Raw genomic sequence first — 27,145 nt, forward strand, 5'->3', positions numbered from 1 at the left:
TGCAGCACCGGGCGCTGGGATATCTCCCAGACAAGCAGATGTAGGTTGCTACCATTTTGCAACGCCTCTCCACAAGGGATTTCACAGCATCTCAGAATGCCAGGATGCTTTGGGTTGGAAAGGACCTTAAAGCTCATCCTGTTCCAACCTCTTGTCACGAGACCAGGCTGCACAGAAAGGGTCCCCAAAACCAGCACCTTATGGAACAGGGGAGCCAGATCTGCATCCAAATAAATAAAAGCAAGACCCTCAGATGATCGAGTCCGTGTTGTTTTTCCCTGTGTCCGCTGCAGCCATCAGTAACTGCTGGGATATTTAAAGAACAGGGTGAACTAAGGAAGGGCTCTGACCTTCCCTTCCCAACACCCTGTGTTTTATCGATTCCAGCCCAAGCCCTACAATCTTTTGTCAGCTTTAGTGCTTCATGCCAGACAAACTTTCCCAGCTCCCCCCAGACTGCAGTCTGCACCAACAAGCAGCTCTCATAAACAAGGCAGCATTTGCAGGCTGCCTGCATCCAGCTTCTCCCCTGTGCTTCCCCAGGGCTCGGCCAGGGAGCACACATGGTGGGATCTGCAGAGCTGGAGTGGACAGCCTGCCTGGAAACCTTCCAAGGTGGAGGACAGACAGAAGGAAAACAGCAACAGGAATAATAAGCCTGGAAGTGGGAGATGAGATGTGAGTATACTGTATAAAAGGAGACAAAAAAAACCCCAAGATGATGGTAGCATGGTTGGATAAATGCAGGTAACATTGATCTCTGCAAGTATGGGGAAAACAGGGCAGAAAATGGGAGCAGTGCCTCAAATACCAACAAAAAAAGGCTCTGAATACATTGCCTGCATACAGACACCCCAGAAGTGCTTGCCTTTTAACATAAGTATGTTATGAAAGTAAAAACAAGGAGTAGTGGTGAAAACTGCTTTTCTTGAAAGAAAAACTAAGGTGGAGCACATGTACAGCACAAATTTGCACTGGTGCAAGACAGCAGGGATAAAGGCTAAGAAAAAGTCTCCCTTTATAGCCCAGCTCATCCTGCCAGCCACACTCCACTGCAGAAGGAGAGTTCAGCCTTCATGATCACAGCAGCGCTTCCCAAGGCCATGGGGACAGCTCTGCTGCCCCTAAACCCAGCCAGGATCCAGCAAACTAAGGGATTAAATTAACCCTGTGGAGCATCAGAGATGATCAGGGCAGGAAGGGCAGGAGGGGCTATGGACAAACACCCTGCTCTCCCAGAAGAGATTTTGGGTAAGAGGTATTTTAAAGCTAAAATTCCTCTCTTATGAGCAGAAGGATGAGGAGCTTCAAGATTTTATGAAGGAAATCTGGGACCTGCAAAAAGAGCAGGTGATGTCCCCACAAGAACACTGTAAGACCTTGCCTTTTCCTGGAGTGTTTGGAGGGTAGGGATAGAGATAACAGCTAATGGGCTCCTGTAAAACCTTCATGCCTCATGAGTAGGTGGGACAAAGATTAATAGTGTGGATTGGAAAATAAGTGGTGTATCTCAAAGGCAGGAGTTAGGTAGGACAGAAAACCAGGTGTGGAGAAGGCACAAGGTATGGGAGCAAAGGGGGAAGGGGGAAGAGGAAGCAAAACACTGGAGGCAGCACAAGGCATGAGCTGGGGGCAGGGAGGAGACGCAGTAAATGAAAGAAGGGACAGAGCTAAAAAAGCTTTCTGGGAGGCTCGTGCTGTTATTCGTTAAGAGACTCATTAAGGAGGCGACTGACAGCGCAGTGCCAAGCACGGGCCATCCAGAACCGCTTCACTCTCTGTGCTCAGGGCATGACAGCACAGCAGAATTGCACCCTGGCTGGCCAGCCTGGTCATCAGGCATTAGTCACTGTCACACAATGACCGCAGACCATATATTATAACTAAATCCTACCATTCAGATGCTTTAAATGAATTGCAAGGCCGAAAATCTTTATCTTTGGGGTAAAGATAAGCACTTCCATTTGCTTATGAATGCTGAAGATTAGATTTGTTTCAGAAGTGTAGAGTTTTGGGGTGCAAACACTGTTTTTAAAGAAGCTGCAAGAATCACATGGGCACAGAGGAGCTGCCCTGATCCCAGTGTAACAGGAGAGAAGATCAAGTATGTTAGAAGTAAAAGGAAACTGCCTCTAGAAACAGAAAACTGCAACAGATTTCTAATGAATATGGAAAACAAAGAAAGGCATCAAATTGAAACACAGTGCGAGGAAAGAAGTTCAGTGATCTCTGCTGGCTGCAAGAGCCGTAAGGAAAATCCACAAATCCTGCTGCATCAATCCACACTCAAAAGACTCATCCTCCCAACCACTGTGCTTCACACCTTCTTAAAAACAAGGAAACTGTTGCAGCGGCCTCAGGGAGGCAAAGAGTTAACATTGTTCCACCCCAAACCCCTTGTGAAGGGCGGCCCAGGAGTTCTGATTGGGTTTGAGTCCCTGGGGGGTTCTCCCTTGCTGTGTTTCTAATGGTCCCTGACCCTGAACTCCACCCTCAAAGGTGTAAACCCTCGGTTCTGTCCCTCAAAAACCTCTGCTGTGCCTCTGTTCGGGGCTCTCTGTTCTGGACCTGACTTTGTTCTCATGCTGAATAAATGGTTTCATGAACGGGAGCCCGTCTCGTTGGTGTTTCATGCTGGTCCCCAGAACCCTGCTGCTTCCCTGGACAAGATCCTGAGGTTGCAGGCTGCAACAAATGGTGGAGAATGCGGGCATCCAGGAGAACAGCAGGAGCGGCTCCATGGACACCTCGTAAGTCCCCGGCTGATGGCTTGAGAGCCGGCGAGACCCCCGCCTTGGAAAGGAGGACTCGAGAGTACCTGGCAGGGAGACTGGGTTGAGAGTGCCTCGGGCATGGGGGAAGAAAAGGGATTACGGAGGTGGGGGAGCCGAGACCAGACGCTGGGACAAACACCTTACATCACCCAACGAGACGTATTATGGACGATATCAACATTATGGACGATTCTATTAACACTATGGACGATTATGGACGATTATATCAACATTATGGACGATTATGGACGGTATGGATCTTCCGGTGGGCTGTTTTTGTCTTCTGTGGAGTTCCTTTTTTGGTGTATACCTTCCTGTACCTTCCCCTTTCCTCTGTTCCTAAGGGCAGGACAAAGGGTGAAAAAAGCTAAGATGGCTCGGGGTTGCTGCCGTCTGCCCGCCGTTCCGTGTCCTCCTTCACCCCCTGTCTCTCCATATTCCCGTTCCCTGGCCGGGAAAGCCTGTCCCGGCCTCCCCCCCCATCCCAAGATGGCGCCGGCCACGCGGTCTGGGATCCCTGGTTTCCCGCCTTGCTCCTTCTTTTCCGGTCCCAAACCTTCCCTTCCCGAACCTCCCAGTAACTCCTGCTTGGCCCCATCCCTTTGTTCGGTGCTCCACCCCTGGGGGCTGTGCTTTTCTATCGTGGGCAACACCTCCTCTGGGGAAATCGAAACTGTAACCGAGCTCCGAAAGCCAGTGTTTCACCCAGATCATCTAAAGGGGCGACGCCCACATGGGAGCCGGAGCCGAAGCTGGAGATCGAAGAATTCTGCCCCTCGTGAGAGGAGATCTAAGAGCTGCACCCTTCCTAACAAAGAATCCTAAACTGGAAGAGACTGAACAAAAAAAATATTATGTTTGTATTAAGTACCATCACCGTTTAATTTGCCCGGCGTGGTCCAAGGTTTAAGTGTTTCTTTTTAATTTTGTTTTTTTTCTGTTTGCCTAATGTGTTTTGTGATTGAGCTATTGGTGTCCCACAAAGCAAAGTGGGTGCTCTGTGGAAGAAGTGAGATTTTAAGGTGTATGTTTAGAAACATTTTAAGCTCCTAATTAAAATTTGAAAAAAAAAAAAAAAAAAAAAAAAAATAAAAAAGGAGCAGATGTTGCAGCGGCCTCAGGGAGGCAAAGAGTTAACATTGTTCCACCCCAAACCCCTTGTGAAGGGCGGCCCAGGAGTTCTGATTGGGTTTGAGTCCCTGGGGGGTTCTCCCTTGCTGTGTTTCTAATGGTCCCTGACCCTGAACTCCACCCTCAAAGGTGTAAACCCTCGGTTCTGTCCCTCAAAAACCTCTGCTGTGCCTCTGTTCGGGGCTCTCTGTTCTGGACCTGACTTTGTTCTCATGCTGAATAAATGGTTTCATGAACGGGAGCCCGTCTCGTTGGTGTTTCATGCTGGTCCCCAGAACCCTGCTGCTTCCCTGGACAAGATCCTGAGGTTGCAGGCTGCAACAGGAAACAAATGATTTTCCTCTCCCACTTGAACCAGACCCTTCCTACCTGCTCCCAAGCACTTCCTCTGAAGCCTCCAAGTCATGACTTGAATCCCACAAGGCTCTAAGAGCCTTGATGATGATGTTGTGACGGCAGTGACTAAAAGCCAAACCATCTGAAAAGCCCAGCTTCGCCCCGCAGCTCCTTTCCCCTTGCTGCCCCACCTACAGCTGGGCATTGCCAGGATGCCTCATAATTTCCCCTCTCCCAAAATGCTTACACAGGCTCTGCCGAGCCCTGGCCTGCTCCAGCCCAGAAAAACGTTTGCTGAGCATGAAAAAGCCCTGGAAGCTGAATTCACTGCTCCTATATTCCTACTGATCTTGCAGCCTCAACTGGCACTTTGTTTCCAGGATTCACCGGGTTTTTGCTCCCCATCATCCTTCCCCACAACTCCAGTCCTTTCTCACTGCACACATCATGGTCTTGGATGCCTCGTGTTTTTCCAGGAAAGCAGGATCCATGAGTAGAGCTTCATCCTGTGGCTGCTCCTGACACCCCGCTCCCACCACAAGAAGCTCTCACCTTGAACGTCCTGCTCACCAGCTTTTAAGAGGATTCTGCCTTTGGCAATTAGTTCTGCAAATACTCTTGGGCACTGGGGAACAAGCGTGGCCCAACACAGGCTCGAAAAGGGGGAAAAATGTGTGACTCGCAACTCTTGCCTTTTGGAATCCAGCACTTTAAGCAAAGCCGAGCTAAATCCAAGATAAGCATGCTGCTCCAAGATTTCTTATCTGCAAGCCATCGACCGCTCTCCCCATGAGCTCTGCTGCAGCAGATCACTCAGGAATCCCAGCTCTGGATTAGAATCAAGTACAATTGGTTTGTTTCAAACAAGAACTGCCAGTACATAAACCCCTTGCACAAAGCCACGTCTTATTGACTATTTTTAATAAATAGGGCTGGCACAGTAAAATTGAACAATTGTTAGGAACAATAAAGGAGACAGACTTTGATTACAACTATTGAGAAGCAATACAGGGATGTTTTAGGATTGAGTATTTGCTTTCCAAGGCGAGTTCTGTCAACTGAAAACAGCAACTCGGAGCAAATACTCCTTAACAAGTGGTTTGAAGCAGAGCAGAAATCAGCACTGCACAGCAAGAGAGGAACCAGACCTGTTTTTTGGGTTTTTTTTGTAGAGCAGGCAGATAGCACAGTCACTGTGGTGGTGCAGAGGAGAAGGCAGGCAGGACTCCAAGGCGAGCCCTGCGGATGCATCGCACACAAAGAGCTGTAAATAACAGGTGAGTTGGAGCGAGAGATCTGGCAAGGTTCTCCCCACTGGTATTTGACCAGTTAGCATAGCGTTACTGGGAGTCACCTGGGTAATTCCCCGCTCAATGTGACACACAACCTCTTAGATCAGGGACCATCTGCAAATAAATCTGGATCCCAGCAGTGAGATCATCTGTCATAGTGTCTGGTGTAGCACAAAGCACCTAAGGAGGGCAGAGTGCTTTTTTTGGAGAAGGGAAGGGAATTTAGGCTTGATTTCCAAGTACGTCAGGGTGACCAACCACCCTGCCCTGGGCTGGGCTTACAGAATCCTCTGCCTGGACACAAACAGGCAGCGCACTCAAAGAGACCAAGCCCTCAGCTAAGCGCTTTGGAGAGCCGCCTCTAGGAGTGCCCATCGGGGGACCAGACACACCAGCAGGTTTGGGAATGAGGGGGAAAGGAGATAATCAGATCTGAAATTCCCATCAGTATGAAATAAGACTTAACTCAGTAGCTTGCCAACGCAGACCGACTGTTCTTTCTAATGTCTGTGACAACTCTGCTTCGAATTTCAAGCTTCTCTCAGCAGTAACTACTCCCCCATGTAGCTGTAATGGCCAGAAAGAGACTGGCTTTTATGTAACCCCAAAAGACTTGCAGAAAGGGAAGCAGCAGCCACACACACACACACACAGGGAGAGCTGAGGGGGAAAAAAAATCAGCAGAAGGCTCTGCTGAGTGCTCAGGGCTATATCCAAGCTCACAATGCAGCCACAGAGAAGTGGGATGCGGCAATCAGAAATGCTCCAGTTCCACGCTCAGAGAGAGACCCAGCAATCAGTGCTGCATCCGAGCAATAGGGAGCAAAATTATAGAGCAAACTGCCATGTGATGCCACAAACTACTCCATCCCGCCAGCTGTAACAAGTATTCATTCCCAAAAACGCATCACAGGCTCATCTGTCATTACCAGCCCAGCCTGCCAGCAGCTGAGCAGGAGTCAGCAGTGAAGGGCAGCTGCAGGGCTGCTTCCTTTCACAGTGGTCTATTCTCCCAAAAAACCACGGGGGAGATGGACGGGTAAAACCCCCCCGGCGCAGCGGAAAACGCTGCCCACCATCTCTCAGCAGCCGGTGGGATGGGAAGCACATGCTGTGTTTTCACCCACCCTCACACAAAAGCTCTCCTGAAGCAGGATCTACTGAAAATCCAGGACCTTTGGGAGAACACACTTAGCTGATCACAAAAATCCACATCCACGACCCCTCTGTGCACTAATAAAGCACTTCAATCACCAAGAGGAGAACTTTGCAGGCCTGATCTGCCGGCGTTACGAAAGAGGATGTTTGGGCAATACCATGGGGCAAGAGCAGCACTGCCCTTTTCCACAGCCATGTTCCAGCTCTGGGAACGTCAGCCCTGATCCTGCAGCATAACAAGGATTGTACAGCGTGGAGTCCTTGAGACAACAAACATCCAGCCTGCTCCAATCCCAGAGTAAAAATACCTTTTTTTTTTCCCCTCCCCTGCCTTCCCCCCACCCCCCCCCAGTCTGCTGGCTCTGAAAAATGCAAAAGAGGCTCAGAAAGCCATTTTCTGCGGGTTTTTTTGTCTGGCTCATGCATTATCATCATCATTTACTGCCCTCAAGGGGATTGCACAGGTGTGACTGAAAATTTGGCTCTTCCTTTTAAACTTTTTGTTATCAGCTTTGCTGAAGATGATCTTGCTGGAATAAATACCAGGCTGCTCTCCTGGAGAGGGACTCGCTCAGAGCTGTTGTCAGAAATCTGTCTGGGGGTGGAAGGATGGGGGTGTCACTAATGGGGAACATACAGATCCTCCTGGCTTCTGCTGGAGTGCTAACAGAGCCAGCAGTTTGACCTAGACTTTTATTTTTTTAATTCCTACAAAACAAACCATTGCACTAATTAATGTTTCCATTCATTTAGCTGAAAAACAAGTTAAACAAAGAGGGTCACCTGGTGTTCCTATCAATACCTGACTAGGATACAGGCAGAATAAATGCATTTAAATAAAACTCTAGAAGAGACGTGACAAGAGAAAGGCAGTTTAGCTCAATTAAAGAGAGCTGTCACAGGGATTTGATTCTCAGAATACAGAACTATCGATTAAACAGGAATTAAAGCTCCAGAACAGAAAGGTTTCAAGGTCTTTGCTGTGAGGGTATACATCAGGAGAGAGAGGCAGGGCTCCTTCAGCACCACAACAGCTCTGGCTTTGTTGCTTCCTAGGAAACAGGAGCAGCAAAGGGAGCAGAATGCTCACTACTAAACCTCTGAACAATCTGGGCAAGAATACAAGGTCAGTGACAACACAGAGTGGCATGACGAGTGTGAATCAACAGGTAGCTTTGGTGCACTTGGGTACTGAAAACCCACAATATGTTCTGAAACATTTCAGGAGTAAGTAGGGAGAGACCTGGGAAGGTTTCAGACCTAGAATCCCACAATCCTAGAATGGCTTGGGTTGGAAAAGGCCTTACAAACCATCTCATGCCACCCCCTGCCATGGACAGGGACACTTTCCACTAGGCCAGGCTGCTCCAGCCTCTGTCTGACCTGGCCTTGGACACTGCCAGGGATCCAGGGGCAGCCACAGCTGCTCTGGGCAGACGGTGCCAGGGCCTCACCACGCTCACAGGGAAGGATTCCTTCCCAATTTCCCATCTAACCTTGTCCTCTGGCAGTGGAAAGGCATTCCCCCTTGTCCAAAGTCCCCCTTCAGCCCTCTTGGAGCCCCCTCAGGCACTGGAATGGGCTTTAAGGTCTCCCTGGGGCCTTCTCCAGGCTGGACAATAGCAGCTGTCCCAGCCTGCCCCCAGAGCATCTCTGGACTCACCACAACAGCTCCATGTCCTTCCTGTGAGGAGCACCCCAGAGCTGCAGGCAGCACCAGAGGTCACCAGGGCACAGCAGAGGGGCAGAATTTTCCAAGCCTCAAAGTCTGTAAGTGCTGCATTCACTTCAAAGGGTGCTGACTAGAAGAGACACAATGCAGGTGGGAAGGCAAGCAGTGTCCCTGGCCACAGCTCCCGTGCAGGGCCTGCAGGAGCCCCTGGCTGCGGGAATGGCTGCGCAGGAGCCCAGCCCCAGGACTGCGGCTGCTGAAGCAAACCCTCCCTCCATCCCGGCCTGAATTCCCACTAATGAGCACAGTGCCTTTGCTTCCTCTGCTTCCCAGCAGCCTCCCCAGCCACAGGAAAGGCTTGTGTCTGTCGCACTAACAAAGCCCAACTCACAATACAGCAGCACATTCTCATTCCTGGGCAGCGCTCAGTAATTAATATGGAAAGAGAGGGTGTGCTTTTTTCCCCCCTAAATGACTTATTCGTTAAGTTCGAGCATATTTTAACCTTCCTTTTCAGCAGATAAACTCTGTCTCATTTGCAGCTAAGCTCAGCCTTCCCTTCTTTGCCACACACTAAACTATTTTGATTAATGAAAGAGTAGGAACAAACCAGTTCCAAGTGTTTTCTATAGAGCTCAACTGCTCTTTCAGTTTCAACTCACGCCTAGATAATTATATCACAGCTCTGAGTGCCCCCACCCTTCTGCTGCACTTGGGGAATACTGGAAAGATAAGTCTTTTCTTAATTATTAAATGTAAATAGCTCATTAAATATAATCCAATTACTTTAATTGTAAGAAAAAGGAAGTAATTACAATATGTACATGTATTCTTGCCTGAACAGTTTTAATATCTTAAATGAATCTTTGCAGCATTAATATTTTAAGTCAACCTTTGACATGAGGAAAGGAAAAAAAAAAAAGACATTGACTCCCTGATATTTCCCAGAAGTGTTATATCTGCTGGGATTTTGGTCACAAAAAGACAAGAGATTGGCCTTGAGCATCTAAATCAAAACTATTTATAAACAGCATCTTAATAAAGTCAAAATAATACACAGGCTTTTCATTGTGGAGGGAAAAAATAAATATATAAACACAATGCCACATGAAGAGCCTGAACATGATTTTGGGATCTCAGGAGCCCAGCAAGATGGGCACTACTGTGACTCAGGAGAACAGGCAGGATCCCATCACACCAGTACCAAAAGCCAGCACCTATCTGGGATTTTCCGGGCAGTTTTTCCCCACACCTATGGTTTGTCCTGTTCCAGGGTGGGGAGAGGAACCAGGGCTGGGGGAGAAGGGGCCTACTCCACATCTGGGATTACCCAGCTCTTCCATGGCAGTGTCCAGCGAGGTGATCCCACAGAAATGCTGAATGCAGCGTCTGTGTGTGCACAAGCCATCTGTGCAATGCACAGGCACGGCCCAGGATCCCAGGCTGCCATTTGGGATTTGCAGGCAGAGCTGCAGGAAGCTGCGAGGAGCAGCCCTCTGGTTTTGCTCAACAGCATGACAATCCCTGGACTCACTTTCTCCATCCCTGCAGCCAGCAGGACCGAACAACCTTCCAGCAGACTCCAGCAAGGCCCCACAGTTTCGATCAGCCCCCCTGGTCTGACAGAGCAGGGTCAGGTTTCAGCTTGGCTGTGGTGACAGATGCCTGTGAAATCTCCTTGGGACAGGCAGAAAAATATTCAGTTTAAACTGTAGCTATTTCCATTTTGCATGTTCCGAGCCCAGCAGTGATCTCACCTTATGTAATCTCCAGTGCAAACTCCAGGCTCTGGACCATCCACAACTATTCAAGGGTGTTTGAAACCATAAAATCTCAGAATGGTATGGCTTGGAAAGGATCTTAAAGCTCATCTCGTTCCACCCTTTGCCTTGGGCAGGGCCACCTTCCACTCTCTCAGGTTGCTCCAAGCCATGTCCAACCTGGCCTTGGACACTTTCACAGATGGGGCAGCCACAGCTGCTCTGGGCATCCTGTGCCAGGGCATCACCACCCCCACAGGGGAGGATTCCTTCCCAAAATCTAACCTAAACTTGCCCTGTCAGTTTGAAGCCATTCCCCCTTGTACCATGTTCCAGGCCCTTGTTCAAAGTCTCTCCAGATTTCTTGGGGCCCCTTTAGGCCCTGCAAGGGTCTCTAAGGTTTCCCCAGAGCCTTCTCTTCTCCAGCTGAGCAGTCCCAGCTCTCCCAGCCCGGCTCCAGAGCAGAGGGGAGCCCTCAGAGCATCTCCATGGCCTCCTCTGAGCTTCCTCCAGCAGCTCCACGTCCTTCTTGTGTTGGGTGCCCAGAGCTGGATGCAGGTACTGGAGTACAGGGGGAATCATCACTTTATTGAACTGATCTTTCTGGGAAAAGAGAGCTTAGACTGTATTAGGGACACTAAGGATGCAGGCCTTTCTAGCCAAGCTTATCACAAGGTCTATAATAAGCTGCTTTATGGAAACCTCTCATGTGAAGCCAGCCCCTAGATGTAACCTCCTTAATACAATATTGAATTCTCAATAGCAACCAAAAGGCTATTTTGTAAAAGTTAATTACAGACGTTTTTAATTGAGCTTGCAGAAGGGAAGCGGCCAGTGATTTCATGCTGCCCTAGACAGAAGGTAAAGGTTTTCCACAAGCTGTGTTTATAGTTCTACGCTTTCCTCCAGCAAAGTACCGGCTCCACAGCTGCTGGTATTGAAAGAACAGGATCTGGGTGTGTGCATGGTTCTCTCTCGCCTGGTTGGGCTTTTTTGCAGCTGCAAGGCCAAACCCATGCGAGTGCGTGTGTGCTTTTTCTTACGGTGACAAAGGCAGGGTGCCTGAAAGGGAACTCGCTTCCGCTCTGGCAAGCACTCAGCCAACTATTGCTGGGCTAAGGGGTGGTCGGGGAACTTTCACCCATCCATTCAGCCAAGGCCGCTATTCCCCCTCCCTCCCAATTAAATCCCATTTTTTGCACTCCATGCATGAACTGCAGCCACACCAATACATCAGATATTGTGGCTGATAGCCTCCCCTGAATGCCACTTAAAGCCCTCCAGTGCAGAGCGCTCTGAAAGCAAAGCATGGCTCATTCTCTGAGCAACAGAAAGAGACTTTTGCTCCAGAGAGACCTGAAGTAAGACTAAGTAGTAGGAGAAGGGCATCCAGAGAAAGAGGAAATGAGAAATTAAAACCACATTCAATCTTATTAGTGGTAATACAATAGGTCAACAAGAGTACTTTGCACAACTCCAGTATGGGAACAACTTATGCAGAACTCGGAGAGGTGACAGCAGCGAGTTTGGCGTTCATCAAAACCAGCAAATTTTGTCAGCACTATTTTAAAGTGCCCAGCTGGGAGGGGAGAGGGCTGGAGGGGGAGAGTGCCTCCATGCCTTGCAGGAGAGTACACTTAGGAGAGGAGAACGTGAGGAATACTCCTGCTCCTTTTTCCATCTGAAACATTTTCTCTCTCAAGGGATTTCCAGCATCTTATGAGCACAGCCTCTTTGAAGTGCTGTAAAGTGGCATTGCTCATCATTTCAGTAATGATAGTAAATAAGCTGCAGTATTTTGTTGATCCTTTTCCTTTTGCTTTACAAACAAAAGGTCAGAGTCATTAGCCCAGTTTGATGAGAAATGGAGGCCTGGAAGAGGCAGGTTCCTCTGGAACATCACTGGAAACATCAGTGAATGAAGACAAGTGACAGGACTTTGGAGCAGCCATACCGGATACCCCAAGCACTCTCACCATGCCCAGGTATGAGATGCACAAGCGAAGAGCACGGGAACAAGGCGAGCACAGAGGAAGAGCTCTCCCTGCCTTTCCATGCTGCAGCACCCCACTGCACCTCAAGACCATGTGGAAACAAACACTATCATTTTAACTGTCCTTCATGGATTTCACTTCCATAAAATGGTCTGATCAGTTCCTTAACTCATCTGAACAGTGTATCCATGAGATCCTGGGGCAGCAAATCCCATATATATCATGTTAGGTGAAAAGACACTTCCTTTTATGCCTTTTACTTCACCATTAGGGGATTTTAATCTCAAATCTATGTGTGGCTTTGCTTCACAAAGGAGTTGTTCAAATAAATTCATCATCATTCATATAAAGCAAGCCCCTTCCAAGTAGAGGGTTTGCAGGCTGCATCTTCAAGGCCAGGTTGGACAGCCCTTGGAGCAACCTGGTTTATTTATGGAAGTTGTCCCTGCCCATGGCACAGGAAGGAGATAACCTCTAAGGTCCCTTCCAACCCAAATTGTTCTGGGTTCTATGATCAAACACAAGAGAAGCACTCAGTTCCTATGGAGCGCTTTCAGTATAAACCAAACTAATAACTCATGGCTTAGGTTTGATTTACAACAGCAGTGAGAACAAACCATATTTAGTGGCTGGGTCTGTGTCTGACCCATTCTGGACTGTGCACCGCTTCCAACAGTAATGCAGGAGAACCCAAACCTCACAAAGAAGTCACCAGTGACCTGGGAACAGCTCACCTGAAGCAGTGACACAGCAACAGCCTCCCAGGCAGAACTTCCAGCCCTCAAGGACCAATGGCAACTGCTGCTGCCTCCCAGGCATCTCCTGCCCTCCTCAGCATCACAGCACCCCCTAAAGCACCACTTCTCCCCAAAAAGAGTCTGGGATACTGCAGTGCAAGAGGAGTTGACACTGAAGGAACAGAGCAGGTCACCACTGACCCATTTGTGAGAGATCCACTGAGCTTCCTGGTGCTTTAAATTCCTTCTTCAAAACCCCTGGCAGATGCATACTTCAGATATCTGAGCTCCACCACTTCTCCAGCAGCAAGCTAACACCAGAGAGCTTTCCCATCATTTCAGGAATTAGGGCAGGATCTAGATGAACTGTTTCCCAGGCCCATTACTGGAGGGAAGGAGCTGGGATGGAGAACATGATTAACAGTTCACTCTGCTTGCTGGAGAAAATTCACATTTAAGTTCACATTTAAGTTCTTCTGCGAAGGGACCTCCCCTCTACTGCCTCCCAGGCAGGGAAAAAAATATCTTGCAAACCTTCAGATTGGAAAAGAAACATCATATAAATGAGAATTAGACCTGAATCTGATCACCTTCTACCAAGCACTCCCTTCACAGTGAAGCTCGATCTGCCTCCCATCCTCAAAAAAAGAACCAACATGTCTTTTTATTACAGAGTTGCAAAAATACAAAAGGAAGTAAATGTCACCAGGGTGGTTCTGTTCTGAGCAGTCATTTGCTTATTACCCAGAAGCCATTGCCACACGCCTTTTTTAATCCTGTGTTTATAAATACCTAAAGTATTTAAATAAATGTTAATCTGTGGTAACTAAGGCCCTGATCTCACAAATATTTATCCTTGCACAGTGAGAATAAACACTCAAATACACAAATTTCTTACTACAGATCCCATTTCAGCCAGAGTGCTGTTGAAAACAGTAACACACCAGAAGACAGGCTGGGAAAATAGCTGCATTTTGCCTTCCTGGGTTTTCACAGTGTGTCACTTTTGGGTTGTTTCCTGTGCATTTGCTGTAGAAACTGCACAGAGGAGCAGAGCTGAGCCACTGGACAGGGCCCGTTGTGGCTGTTGGAACCCTCAGAAGGAGCTTTTGGCAGTGTTTTTTCCGGGTGTCCCATTCTGCACAAGGACAGCAGGAACTTTATCCACAGCACATGCAAACACAATCGCTATTCAAACCCTTTCCTGGTTTGTGACTGACTCATGAGCAACGTATTTTGGTCAGCTGAATAACCAAGGGCTCAGTATTATCATCAAACCAAGCAGAGGCAAACCCAAAGCCCTGCATTTAAAGTTATTAAACATTTTGAGTCCAGAAAACCCACAGAGAGAAACTATCTAGATTAAAGCCAAGTCTTAACACTTGCTGAAATCTTCTTTATTACAATCTGTCAAAGAAAACTTGAATTTTTGAAAAACATTAATCCTACCAACCTCCGTTCTTCTATCACCACACAAGTATAACAAAATAAACCCAGGAGAGGGATTTGTTTCTGTAACTTTATGCACATGAGGCAATCACTGAAGTTTTAACCCCTCCACCCACACACCATGATTATCTAACCTTGCTGAATGAAATCAACTTTTCCTAGACCAGCCCTGAAGAATGAGATATATTCAAAGCACGCTGAGAAACTGGGTTGGGACTGATCAGAAGGGTTGTATTCCTTGTCATGAATCACTGTCTGCAAATACCTTCTGAGTTGTAACTCACAAAAATGCACCATTTCTGTGTGGTGTGTCACATTAGTCACAGGGAAACCAGTTTTATACTGGCATGAGCCATCAGAAAGGTTTTATTTCTTTATATTAAAATAATGGAATTTGGAACATTTACTTTTTGATCTCATTACCAGACAAGACAAAAAAAAATCACAATTCTTTTTAAAACCAGTGGAAAAGATATAGTTTAGGGAAAGGTTTACACTGAGTTCACCCCTAGAAGTTTATCCTCTTACAATCCACACTTGGAAAGCACAGCAAGGTTTCACCTCCTGTCAGGTGGGCTATAAGGGAGCTGCCATACCCACTCCTCCAGGCTTTGAATCGTGCAGAAATCAAGGCTTTGGAAGGTAAATCCCAGAAAGTCCGATCCCACCATCTCCAACACACCCAGGGATAACAGTGACAACTGCAGCTTGAGCCAAGATCAGTGGCAGCTGGCTCCCACGAGCTCAAGTCACGCCCTGTCACTCAAACTTCATTATTTTGAAGCACGTTCCTTAAAAAGAAATAAAACCCCCAAAGTGCCCTGAACTTTGTGCCTGGTGTGCTCTGCCCACCCCAGTGCTGGGGTAATGCTCCTGCTTGGTTCTGGATGTGAGGGGGAGTCCAAGTCACTCTCGGGACGTGCTGGCTGTGCTCTCGTGGGGAGATGTTGGCCCTGGTTTGTTTTTAACTCAGTTTGGGATTAAACTACGAGTCGGTTTCTATGGCAAAACCCACTCAAGGTCAGGAAGGGACAAATCAGAATGAAAAGTGTCGCAACGCAGCGTTCTGAATTCCTGCAGTGTTTAGCAGCAACTGATTCTGCAGATGTTGAAAATGGGTGGAAAACATAACCACTGCCCTTCCTCATGTGACCGAGTGCACAAGGCTCGGTACTTCCCATAAAGCGGAACTTCCCAGGTCTGTGGAAGGTGTCCCTGCCCATGGCAGGGGGAGAATGAGAGCCTTTAAGGTCCCTACCAACCCAAACCATCCCATGATTGTATAAAAGCAACATTTTTGCACCAGTTTTGTCTCAGGAAAGCACATCTGTACCCCTCAAATGGCTTCCAACATCTTTTCATTTCAACTTCTCCCTCTCACGAGTCTTCAGGAAGGACACAAAAGTGTGAGGGTTACAGAGGGCTCCATCAATTGTGACTCTGCCTGCAGCTGAGGTATTTAACAGAAGTTTTTTAATCATTATTAATAGAATTTCATGTCCACCAACATCTGCAGCGCTGAAAGATTTAAGACTTGCCGTGTTTCCTAGTGCTGAACTCCCAGCGTTAGCACATCCCTCAGCCCCACCACTGCTCTGACCTATGGAGAGGTGCCCAATTCTGTTGCTGCTTCTAAGGAAAGCAAAACAGCAAGGCCAAATGTGAAATTCTGACAGGGAAATAAAAAATCCTACCATAGGAAGGTCCTAGAAGTCAAGTGACATCTAACAGGGCGAAGCTGCAATCCTCACCCTTCTCCAGACTACATGTATCCCAAAGTAACCCCAACACTAACTAAACACTGGTGAGGTACAGCCACAAAGACATTCCCTAATATCTCATTTCTTCTCTAGAAGAAATAGGGTCTGAGGCCACCAGAAGGTCAGTGCACTAAACCCAACTATCCAACCATACCCCAAGCCTTTTTTCAGGGAAAAAAAACCCCAAACATTTCCCTAAGCACACTACAGCACGCACAGGGGGTCACATCAAGGAGTTCTAGATTCACAGACAAACACACTCCACACACTCCAAAGTGTTCCCAGACAGATGGAGGGGTGCACCCAGGAGTGGGGCTGAACACAGGCAGGACACAGAAGTTTCCTTCACTGAGGGCACCCAGCTGCCACCCAGCAGCCTCTGGACACGGACACGGACGCGTTTTCCCAAGTCCCAATGTCAAACTCAGCCGCAAATGCCTGGAAAGGGAGGGTCCCCCTCAAGGGACCTGCAGCACCCCTCGTTTCCTGAGTGCCCCGGCGTTCCCCGCTATGCCAGACCTGCGGGACAGGCCGGGACAGCAGCCACCGGCCAGGCCTCGGGACAGCGACATTTCCTTCACCCACCTCGGGGCTCTGAGCACCCCCGGACAGCCCCCGCTACACCCCAACTCCCCACAGGCCAGCCCGGCCCGGGCACACACCCCGCACCGAACCGCGGCCTCCGGGAGCGGCTGGGCAAGTGTCAGGCCGGGGATGGAGCCCCAGACCGGGACAGACCCCCCGAAACCCCCGCCCGAGACCACAGCAGCAGCGGCTCACTATGTGGCAGGAAACAACACCCGCCTCAAACTCAAAACTCACTATTTGGCAAGAGCCTTGCGGCCCACTCCAGCGCCTCTGCCTCTTTCCCCCGGGAAGAGACGGCCCGGGGGGACTGGGGAGGCTCTCTCGTCCCTCTTACACTCACCCTGTCCGCGGCTGTCCCCTCCGCGCCCCCGGTCTCACTACCACCAGGGCGGGCCGGCCCGCCCGTCCGCCATTCCACGACTCCCCCTCCCTGCCCTGGCGGGCCCTCGCCCCTCCTCCCCCGGCGGCCGCGCCGCCTCGCCATTGGCTGTCCGCCCGCAGGTGCTGCCGCGCCATTGGCTGCGGCTCCCTGTCCATCAAAGCCGTCCTACGCCACTTTCGTACGGACCTGGCGCAGCGCAGGAACCGCGCCCAGGCCGCTGCGCAAAGAGAGTAACTGGGGAGGCGTGTACCATGAGGGGAGACAGACGGGGGGATCCTGGGCGGCCTGGGGACACATTACAGAGACAGAGGAGAAAACCGCGCCAACAGTCACAATTAAAAAATCTTTCAAATATTCTTTGTTTGTTTATTAAAGCCAGAAATTTATATTGTTCCAAGTCACACTGGAGGAAAGGGGTGTCTGTCACTTCCGTATCTCTCCCGGAGAGCTCCGCTTTGCTGTTGCCTTTCTCCTCTATGGTCTCCCGGCCTGCGAGGAAAGTTCCACCTGGGGGAGCGGGGGTGTCAAACCAGGCGGCTCCGGGGTCTGGGGTCCGGGGTCTGGGGTTTGGGGTCTGGGGTTTGGGGTTTGGGGTTTGGGATCTGGGGTCCGGGGTCCGGGGTCCGGGGTCTGGGGTTTGGGATCTGGGGTTTGGGATCTGGGGTCCGGGGTCTGGGGTCTGGGGTTTGGGGTCTGGGGTTTGGGATCTGGGGTTTGGGATCTGGGGTTTGGGATCTGGGGTTTGGGGTCTGGGATTTGGGGTCCGGGGTCTGGGGTTTGGGGTCTGGGGTTTGGGATCTGGGGTTTGAGGTCTGGGGTCTGGGGTTTGGGGTCTGGGATTTGGGATCTGGGATTTGGGGTCTGGGATTTGGGGTCTGGGATTTGGTGTCGGGGTGGGAGATGTGTGACAAGGCATGGGGGGTTAGGGTCAGGACTGCAGGAGAAGGAGGGGAGGGATGGGGGGTCTCAGGGAGAGGCTGCAGGTGACGGGGACAGCGTTGGGGACCGGAGCAGCCGCCAGTCCTGCCGCTCCCTTGCTGAGGGGGTGTCCCCAGCCCCCAGAGCAGGTTCCCATCACGGCAGCCCCTGGAGCTGGGCCTGGCGGTGGCCGCTGGAATCCCCCGGGTGACTTCGGCTCCCGCCTGGATTTCTCCTCATGGCTTGGGACTGGGAACGGAGTCAGGGACTAATGGAGCCCGGAGTAACGAAGAGAGCCCTTGGGGACACGGGGACAGGCCCCGCTGGGTCACAGGGACACCCCGGGGCCGCAGGGACACCCCGGGGCCACAGGGACATCGCAGCACATGCAGGGCACAGCAGGGCTCGGAAAAGCCGTGTTTCCTGCCCTGTTTCCTGCCCTGATTCCTGCCCAGCATAGAAGCAGAGTCCTGGCACGGCTTGGGTTGGGAGGGATCCTAAAGCTCATCTTAGAACTGGTGGGCAGGGACACCTTTGACAAGACCAAGTTGCTGCAAGCCCTGTTCTGTGGGGCATTTGACACTTCCAGGGATGGCGCCAGCATCCTGCAACTCATCCTGGTCCTCAGCAGAGCCGGGTGATGCTAATGCCCTCCAGAAACTGCAGGAGCAGAGACCTGATGAGAAATTCCACCCCATGGCATGCCATGTTTCTGCTGGTACACCTGGGTATTAAATCCTTCCTCCCTGCCTGCTGATCAAACCAAGCCTGTGGGCTTGATGGGGGAGAGGGAGCAGGATGAAGGGCAGTGGCACAGACATCCATCTCTTCCCTGCTCTGTGCTCCTGCTTTAAACCAAACCACAGCGAGTAAATCACCGGTGCTCCTGCCAGGAAGGAAACAAACCCGTCTGGGAGCTGTGATGGCAAAGCCAGGATCCCAGGGTCACTGTGGTGTGTGTCTGTCCCTCCTGTCCCTGCCTGCCCCGGGGGTCTCTCAGGCGCCGCTGCCATCCCTCCGGATCCTGCTGGCAGAGATGGACACACAGACATTCTGAGACAGCCGTTTCTTGCCTGTTTCTTGCATCACTTTCCTCCATGGGTCCCACCTCTGTAGATGGTCAGCACTTCCTGGTGCTCCCTGCTGCCCTGTGCTGCATCCTGGCAGGGTGAGCCAGGACAGGGGATGGGACACACGTGGGGTACCCGGGATTCACACGGGATGTATGTGGGGTACGTGGGATCCACAGGACACACGGGATGTACGTGGGGTACCCAGGATTCACACGGCGTGCACAGGGTACCCGGGATCCACAGGACACAGGGGACACACGTGGGGTACCCGGGATTCACAAGGGATGCACAGGGTACCTGGGATCCACAGGACATGGGACACATGTGGGGTACCCAGGATTCACAGGACACAGGGGACACATGTGGGGTACCCGGGATTCACATGGGACACACGTGGGGTACCTGGGATCCACAGGACACAGGGGATGCACGTGGGGTACCCAGGATTCACAAGGGATGCACAGGGTACCTGGGATTCACAGGACACAGGGGACACACGTGGGGTACCCAGGATTCACAAGGGATGCACAGGGTACCTGGGATTCACAGGACACAGGGGACACACGTGGGGTACCCGGGATTCACACGGCATGCACAGGGTACCCGGGATCCACAGGACACGGGACACACGTGGGGTACCCAGGATTCACACGGCATGCACAGGGTACCCGGGATGCAGTGGGGCACAAGGGATGGATGGGGTACGAGGGACGCTGCCCCAGCACCCCCACCCTGCCCTAGCACCCCAGTTCTCGCCTGTGGCTGTGGGCCAGGCGCTGAGGTGCTGCTGGAGGCCGCTCAGCTCCGTGTTTTCCACGCTGCCAGCAAGCCGTTCCCTTGAAGATCTGCCTCTATCTCAAGGTGTCACAGCCTCAAGGGACCTACCTAATCTGTATCTGCACTGCAACCTTTATCTCTCCTGCTCTGTTTATAGCTGCTGGATAAAACCTGCTAAACTGCAGGATCCAGCCCCCCTCCCCACCACCCTGGCCCCCGACACTTTTTCCCCGGTGCTCTTGCCTGCCAGGTGCTTTCCTGTGTTCTGCTGGAGGTAAATGATGCTCCAGGGGATGGGGAAGGGCAGCCAGGCTGCTCCTGCCTCCCACCTCCAGGTGGGCTCCAGCCATGTCCAAGCTCTTGATAACCACAGACAGACCCTGGCACAAATCAGTGCTTCATCCCAGCCCTGATTCCCTCATCCTGGGCTTGGATTCTGCCGAAAACCAGGTGGGATCCAGCAGGTCCAGCATCATCCTTTCTCTGCGTGCTTCGGGGATTGGGAAAGGGGGCATTCTCCACGGGAGGGAGGAGATGGCAGCTTGTTGAAGCCTTGGATGTCTCTTCCCTGGCCAAGTGCCCCTATCCCAGCAGGCACAGCTGCATCCCTGCTCCCTGTGGGAAAGCAGCCAGGGCTGTCAGCACCAGAGCTGTGAGGATGCTTTGGAAACATGCTCCCAAGGCTTCTCCTGCATCCCTGATTCCCATGGAGCTGGGATGCACAAGGACACATGGGATACTGGGGGTGGAATAGGGCTCACAGGATGGACGGGGAACCTGGGCTACACAGGGTGCCTGGGATGCTCGGGGGGTGCCCAGGATGCTCGGGGGGTACCCGGGATGCTCGGGGGGTACCTGGGATGCTCGGGGGGTGCCCGATGCGGGGTGTCTGGGATGCTCGGGGATGCTCGGGGGGTGCCCAGGATGGTCGGAGATGCTCAGGGGGTGCCCGGGATGCTCAGGGGGTGCCCGGGATGCTCGGGGGGTGCCCGGGATGCTCAGGGGGTGCCTGGTGCGGGGTGCCCGGGATGCTCGGGGATGCTCAGGGGGTGCCCGGGATGCTCGGGGGGTGCCCGGGATGCTCAGGGGGTGCCCGGGATGCTCGGGGATGCTCAGGGGGTGCCCGGGATGCTCGGGGGTGCCCGGGATGCTCAGGGGGTACCCGGGATGCTCGGGGGGTGCCCAGTGCGGGGTGCCCGGGATGCTCGGGGGTGCCCGGGATGCTCGGGGATGCTCAGGGGGTGCCCGGGATGCTCGGGGGGTGCCCGGGATGCTCGGGGGGTGCCCGGTGCGGGGTGCCCGGCGCGTCCCCGCTCCAGCGTGGCGCGGGCAGTGGCTGTGCCGCTGACATTTACTAATCAGCTCTCACCCAGCGCACACCCGCTCCCTTCTCTTGCTGTCTTGTCTCCATGGAGACTCCGCAACCTTTGCTCACTCGTTAATGGTATCTCAGCAAAAGAAACTCCAACGCCACCCAGCCTTCCCCTCCCGGCCCCGGGAGAAATCCTCGCCTCTCACCTCCATCCCCATCCCCTCCTGCCGCTGGGGATAAAAGGGACGAGTCCTTGTTAGCGAAGGACCCAGCCACGGGGGCAAGTTCTGACGGTGGCGCAGGGAGGAGGGAGAGCCACCATCATCCTCCTCGCCGCCAAAAAAACAAGGCCGGGTGATTTTATTGCTGTGGCAGCAAGGACAGGCTCCATCCATGCGGGATTCCGGCCAGCAGCCCCTTTCCTGGCTGATTTATTGAGCCACGAGGCTTGGCACGTGGTTCTGCCTGGGTTTCTGTGTTCCCCCATCCCAAACCCACACCCCGACATCCATGAAGCAACCCAAAAACCATCCAAAGGGCTGGAACTGGGAACGTGCTCCGTCCCCGGTGTCCTGCTCTCGCTGATTCTGTTTTCAAATTAACATGGGAAAGATGCCCATTACCTGCTTCCAGATAATGACTATGATTAGGCAGAGCTCTGCTGCCAGCCGAGATCTGAAGGATTTCTGTGCTCTCCAGCAGCGCTTTGCCAGTGCAAAAACAAGAGCAATAAAGTGTAAATAAAAGACTAAAGGAAATCGTGGGTCCATCAGTGGATGGGGTGTGTGGAAGGGGCTCTAATGATGGGCTCTCTGCGGTGGGGTGGCGGCTGCAGCCTTGCTCCAGGCAAGGGAAAATTGCAGAGGGGCTGTCCCAGTGCCTGCACCCCATGTGTGAACCTGGCTCGGCCCCTGCTTGCTGGGAACTGGGGTTTGGAGAAGGAAAATCCAAGATGTGTGTGTGTAAGGCTGTTCTGGGGGGACTCTGGCCCTGCAGATAGAGATGGGGCCTTAGAGAGGGTGGAAGAAACAGCTGCATCTCCTGAGATGATTGCACCAGCTCCCAGAGCACCCAGGGTGGTCCCACAGCTCCTCTGCCTTGTGGTGGGACACTCTGCACCCACGGAGCAGGATGAGGGTGACCCCTCTGTGCCAGGTGTCCAGGGCCATCTCCACCCCCAGGCCACCAGAGGCCCCCGGGCAGGGCACGCTCAGGATGCTCAGGGAGCAGCCCAGGACCCATCGGGGCTGAGCTTGTCCTCATCCTCTGGGGATGCTGCGATGTCACTGGGGACTCTGGCCCTCATCCCACTGCCGAGGGAGGCACAAATCCCCTGCCTGTGCTGGGCTCCAGCTCCCTCTGAGCCTACCAAGATCCCCCCAAACTGTCCAAGATCCCCCCACCACGGCCAGAAGAGATGGAAAACCTTGGCCATGGCCATGAGCTCACCCTCCCTGAGAGCCCTCGAGGTGGCTCTCACCATCCCTGGGGCAGAGTGTCCCTCCTGCCTGACCCGTGGGGATGATCTCCCAGTCCGGGCTGTCACCGTGCCTGGATGAGGGTGACGGTCCCCCAGTCCTGGGGGAAGCTGGAAGGAGCTGCCATTCCCTCTGACAGCTGCTTTGGGCAGTAGCTGCCATGTCCAGGAGCTGGTGCCAGGCGTGGCTCGGGGCAAGGCGGATCCCCGTGGCCCCGAGTCACCCCGCTGGGCTCCCGCTGCCACTGGGATGGGCACAGGGGAGCCCGTCCCGGCCAGTCAGAGGCAGGAAGCTAATCTGTGCTCCGATTAGGCAGAGTTCCCAGCAAAGGAGGTTTCTTCTTTTTTCCTCCCCCCCCCCTCAGTGATAACAAATAATAATATAATCCCCTTAATCCCTCCCCGAGGAGCCGGCGTGCACTCCCGGCCGGGAAGCACCGCGCTTCTGCCGCTGCTGATAACTCACACCCAGGGCCCCCAGAAAAACAAACGCTTCGGCTCACACGTTGCCCCCCAAAACTCCATGTGCTGCCCTAGAGCTCCCTCTCCCACCATCCCCAGACCCTCCCATGCAACCCCGCTGCCATCCCGGGAGGATCCGGCACCACTCCCGCTCCCTTCCCACTCGGCGAGGCCATCGTGACCCTGCAGAGCCCCAGACTCAGCCAGAGGGGGCCCGTTCAAGACCCCCACGGGGGCTCTGCCCTCTCAGCTCCTCCTTCCTCTGCAGCAGGGAAGCGGCAGAGCCCCAGGGAGCTCCGCACCCCAGGTGCTCCTGCACCTTCTGCTGCCCGGGGACAGCGCCGTGGCTGTCACCCTTGTCCCCTGTGTCTGGGGGGTGCTGCAGCCCCGCACGATGCCCCAGCTGAGCCCCGGTGCTTTGTTTTAGGGATGTTGGTGTGGGGAGCATCACATCCTGCCCCAACTGAGTCCCCAGGAGTGCTGGCACTGATCCTGCACCCTCCAGCCATCGCTGGGGTGCTGGGAAGGAACCCATGCATCCAGCTGCCAAATCCCCCTCCCCTCCCCGGGACCCCAGCCTGCTATTTCCCCCCTGGTGCCGAGCCCTCCCTCCATCACCATCCAGCAAATATTAATAACAACCCTGCAACCGCCTGTGCTTTTATTCCCTGGCTTTGCTGGCCCTGGCTCTGCTGAGCTCAGCTCCTCTGGCTCCAAAATGCCTTTTAAAATTACCAGAGAGTGAAGACCCCTGTGAACACCCTGCCCCCGGCTGCCCCCTCCTCCCTGGCACCCGCGCCAGGCCCAGCAGCACCCATGTGCCGTGCGGGGAGCTGGGTGCCATCCGCCCCCTTATTTAACAGGCGCCAGGCTGGGCTTGATTAAAACCCAAGTGAAAGCCAGAGCCAGGGCAGAGAGGGGGATTAGATCGCTCCGGGGAATGTTAATGGACTCCAGAGCTTTCTGCCCGGCTGGCGGCTGGGATGGATCCAGCCCTGGATGGACAGGCTGGTGCAGCGAGTGCGTCAGGGCTCAGCTGGACCCTGGAGCGCACGGCAGAGCGGGAGGAGGATGGGGGCACAGACACACGGGGGGCTGGAAATATCTTCCAAGGCCTGCCCGTTCCTCTGGGAAAAGCAGGGGTGGTCTGGTGCTCCGGCTGGGCTCTGCCGGGGCCGGTGCTGCGGCGGGGCCGTGGCACAGAGGGGCTGCCCGTGGGGACACCCCCGTCACCCGCACACCCATCCCCGCCGGCCTGGCCGGGGGACCAGAACAGCCCCCGGGGGCTTCGCTGGGGCCGGAGGGGCTGCTCGCCGGGTGCTGCCGGTGGGGAGGGCCGGGGCAGGGCAGAGGTGCCGCTGCCCCCGAGCCGGAGCTGCTCCCTGCGCTGGATTGCGGCTCTGACGTGGGAAATCGCCTCCCTCCCTCGTTAGCTGTGATTAGCATGTCAAGTGGTTGAAGTTGGTGGGTATAAAGGATGCGAGCGAAGAATAATGGCTTCAATTTTCTTCACGGCACAGCCATTAATTTGAAGGAGAAGGGGGTGTCCAAACCTCCCGGCAGCTCCCGGCGGCTCCGCCGGCCCCGGCACTGCGGGGCGAGGGCGGCTCCTGCTGCTGCCCTGCCCGGGGGGACGCGACCCTCGCGGGGAGCCTGGCACCGGCACAGGCATCCCTGAGCATCCGTGCCCACCGGCCCGGGCCCCGGCACATCGCCCCGGCAGCGAGGAATCCCCCCGGCTGCAGCCCCAGGTGATGGCCGGGACAGAAAGGCAGGGGCAGGAGGGCAAATTCCTGCCGTGTTTCCAAGGGGATGGGAAAAAGTGGGAATGGGGGTAGAGCTGCCTTTGCCAGGTGCTGGCAGAGCCCTCCGGACATCCTTTCATCCGTCTCCCCCAAGGGTCGAGTGGTCAGTGCTCTGGCTCCGTGGTGGCCCAGCCCTGGACCCCTCTGACGTGGAGCATCCCTCATCCTGCAGCATCCCTGCTCTCCAAGCTCCAGGGTCCCGAGAGGCCGGAACCCTCCTCCCAGCAGAGCTGCTTAATTAAAATCATCATTTCCATCCCCAGGCACCAGGACCTGGCTCGCCCCTCCCCACGTGGCCATGCCGGACTCACCCTCGGTGCTCCCAAAAGCAGCTCCCAGAAACCTTCAAAAAATCCATGCTAAACAAATTTTAAAATAGCCAAACAATCATCTGCTCCCCCCGCCCCGATTCTGAGCTTTTTCCTCCTTTCCCCCAGCAAACCCAGGCGACGCTGGGCTGTGCTGATCAATCCCCAACAATCAGCCCCATCACGAGCTTTTTCAGGCTCCAGAGTGGCTCACGCTGCTCGACAGATATAATTGACGCTTAAAAAAAAGATAAAAAATAATAAAAGTGAAATCCAGCTGTGGTCCAAGCAGCTGGTCACACCCAGCGAGGCTCTGGCTGTGCCAGGTGATGTTTCCTGGTGGGATTTATCTACTGGGGGGGATTTCATCATCTTTCAGCGCTGCTTGTTGTGACCCGAAATAGGAGAGAGAAAAAACGGGGCGGGAAAGAAAAAATGTGATGATGCTTGTGGGAAGCATCATTTTGGAGCCAAGCTGGGAATGAGGGGTCATGGACCCCCCAAAGACCCTCCAGGAGGGCTCATGGAGGGGCCAGAGTGGGGATTCAGCACCCTGGGATGGGTTCTGGATGCAGGCACAGCACCAGGGATGGCTGGAACCCCCCAGCCTGCTCCCGTGCCTCAGTTCCCCCCGTGTTATGTCACATTTGGGGACATTTGGTGCCCACCAGGGTGGGAGCATCGGGGTGCCCCCGATGGGTCCCGTTCCCCCTAGCCCCGTCCCTCTGTGTGAGGATGGTGGGGGCTTCATCCCATCCTCACCAGCAGCCCCCCAGTGCTGTGACCACCTTGAGCAGGGGGTGTCAGGCACCCGTGGGACCCCGGGGTGGAGGGACAGCACCCAGCCCTCCCCCATCACCCCCCGGCTCACCCTGAGGGTGCTGTGGGGCTCCAGGTGGGGGGACAGAGGAGCAAAGCCCCCCAGTTCGGGGTTGTGCTGCTGGACCCATCTCATCCCATCCACACACATGGGGAACACCCCCAGCCAGGCTTGGGGGGACTGCGAGCCCCCCTGAATCCTCCCTGGAGCTCCTGGAGCCTCCCTGAACTCCCCCTCTGCACGTTTTGGATTGGGGGGCTGGAAACAAAGCCCCCCCAAACGCCCAACCCCTTCACCCGGGGCACGGGGACTGGCGGGGGCCCCCCCGTTCCCTCCCAGCGCCCCGAGGCTGCCTGGGGGTCCCTGTGAGCCCACCTGGGCGCTCAGAGCTCCCTCAGGGCTCCTCCCGGCTTTGTTTCTCCCCCCGCCCAGCAAAGAGGGGTCCCCCCGCATCCCCCCAGCCCCCGGAGCATCTCTGCTGTGGCAGCCCCGGCTCCCCCCGCTCCCCCATCAGTGAGAGCCGGGTGTTCCCTCCACAGCAACCCCTGCGCCCCCGGCCCCCCAAAACCCCCCGGTGTCCCGGCCCCGCTCCCCCCCAGCCCCAGGTGCTGTCCCCCGGACCCCTCTCTTCATCTTCCCAGGCTGCGAGGTGGTGGATTTCTGAATTTTATTTGTTTTGGCCTTATTTTCCTCCTTTTTTCGCTCCTTTCTGCCGTTGACGCTTCTCCCCTCCGTCACCGGGAATTCCCGAATTTGCCTGAATTTACCTGAATTTGCCTGAATTCCTGTGCCCGCCCCCCCGCCCAGCGGTGCCGGGGAGGGGCGGACACCCCCCAAAGCCCCCAAAGCGCCACCAGGCCCTTGGGCACTGTCCCCCAGTGCCACCCATCCCCAGGGGACCAGCACTGGGGGCCCCCGGCCACCCCGATTTGTACCAAAATTCAACTTTCTGGAAGCAATTCCCACCTAACGCCACACCCCCCTAAATCCCGGGAGGGGCAGCATCCCTCCGGCACCGCCCCCGGCACAGCCAGGCCGCGCTCCCCCAAAGAAGAGAAGCAAGAAAGCAGCGGGCGTCGCTCAATATATAGGTTTCTTTTTAATATAAAAAAAGTGCCTATTAAAAATTCCTTCCTAAATAACACAAAAAGACCGTTTGA

At 53.8% G+C, this 27,145-nt stretch overlaps 1 protein-coding gene across 2 annotated transcripts in view; it reads right to left on the reverse strand.

The window, feature by feature from the left end:
* The window catches only part of WASF2 (WASP family member 2), a 33,548-nt gene extending 16,448 nt beyond the window's left edge, over window positions 1–17,100 (reverse strand). The window contains exon 1 of one of the 2 annotated variants that reach the window (XM_058856350.1): window positions 16,992–17,100. The gene's annotated coding sequence lies outside the window, so the exon portion shown is untranslated. The remainder of the gene's footprint in view (window positions 1–16,991) is intronic. The other variant, XM_058856352.1, reaches the window with a different exon arrangement.
* Between the last annotated feature and the right edge of the window lie 10,045 nt (window positions 17,101–27,145).

The sequence above is a fragment of the Poecile atricapillus genome, chromosome 24 (genome assembly GCF_030490865.1).
Source record: "Poecile atricapillus isolate bPoeAtr1 chromosome 24, bPoeAtr1.hap1, whole genome shotgun sequence".
Lineage (NCBI taxonomy): Eukaryota > Metazoa > Chordata > Aves > Passeriformes > Paridae > Poecile > Poecile atricapillus.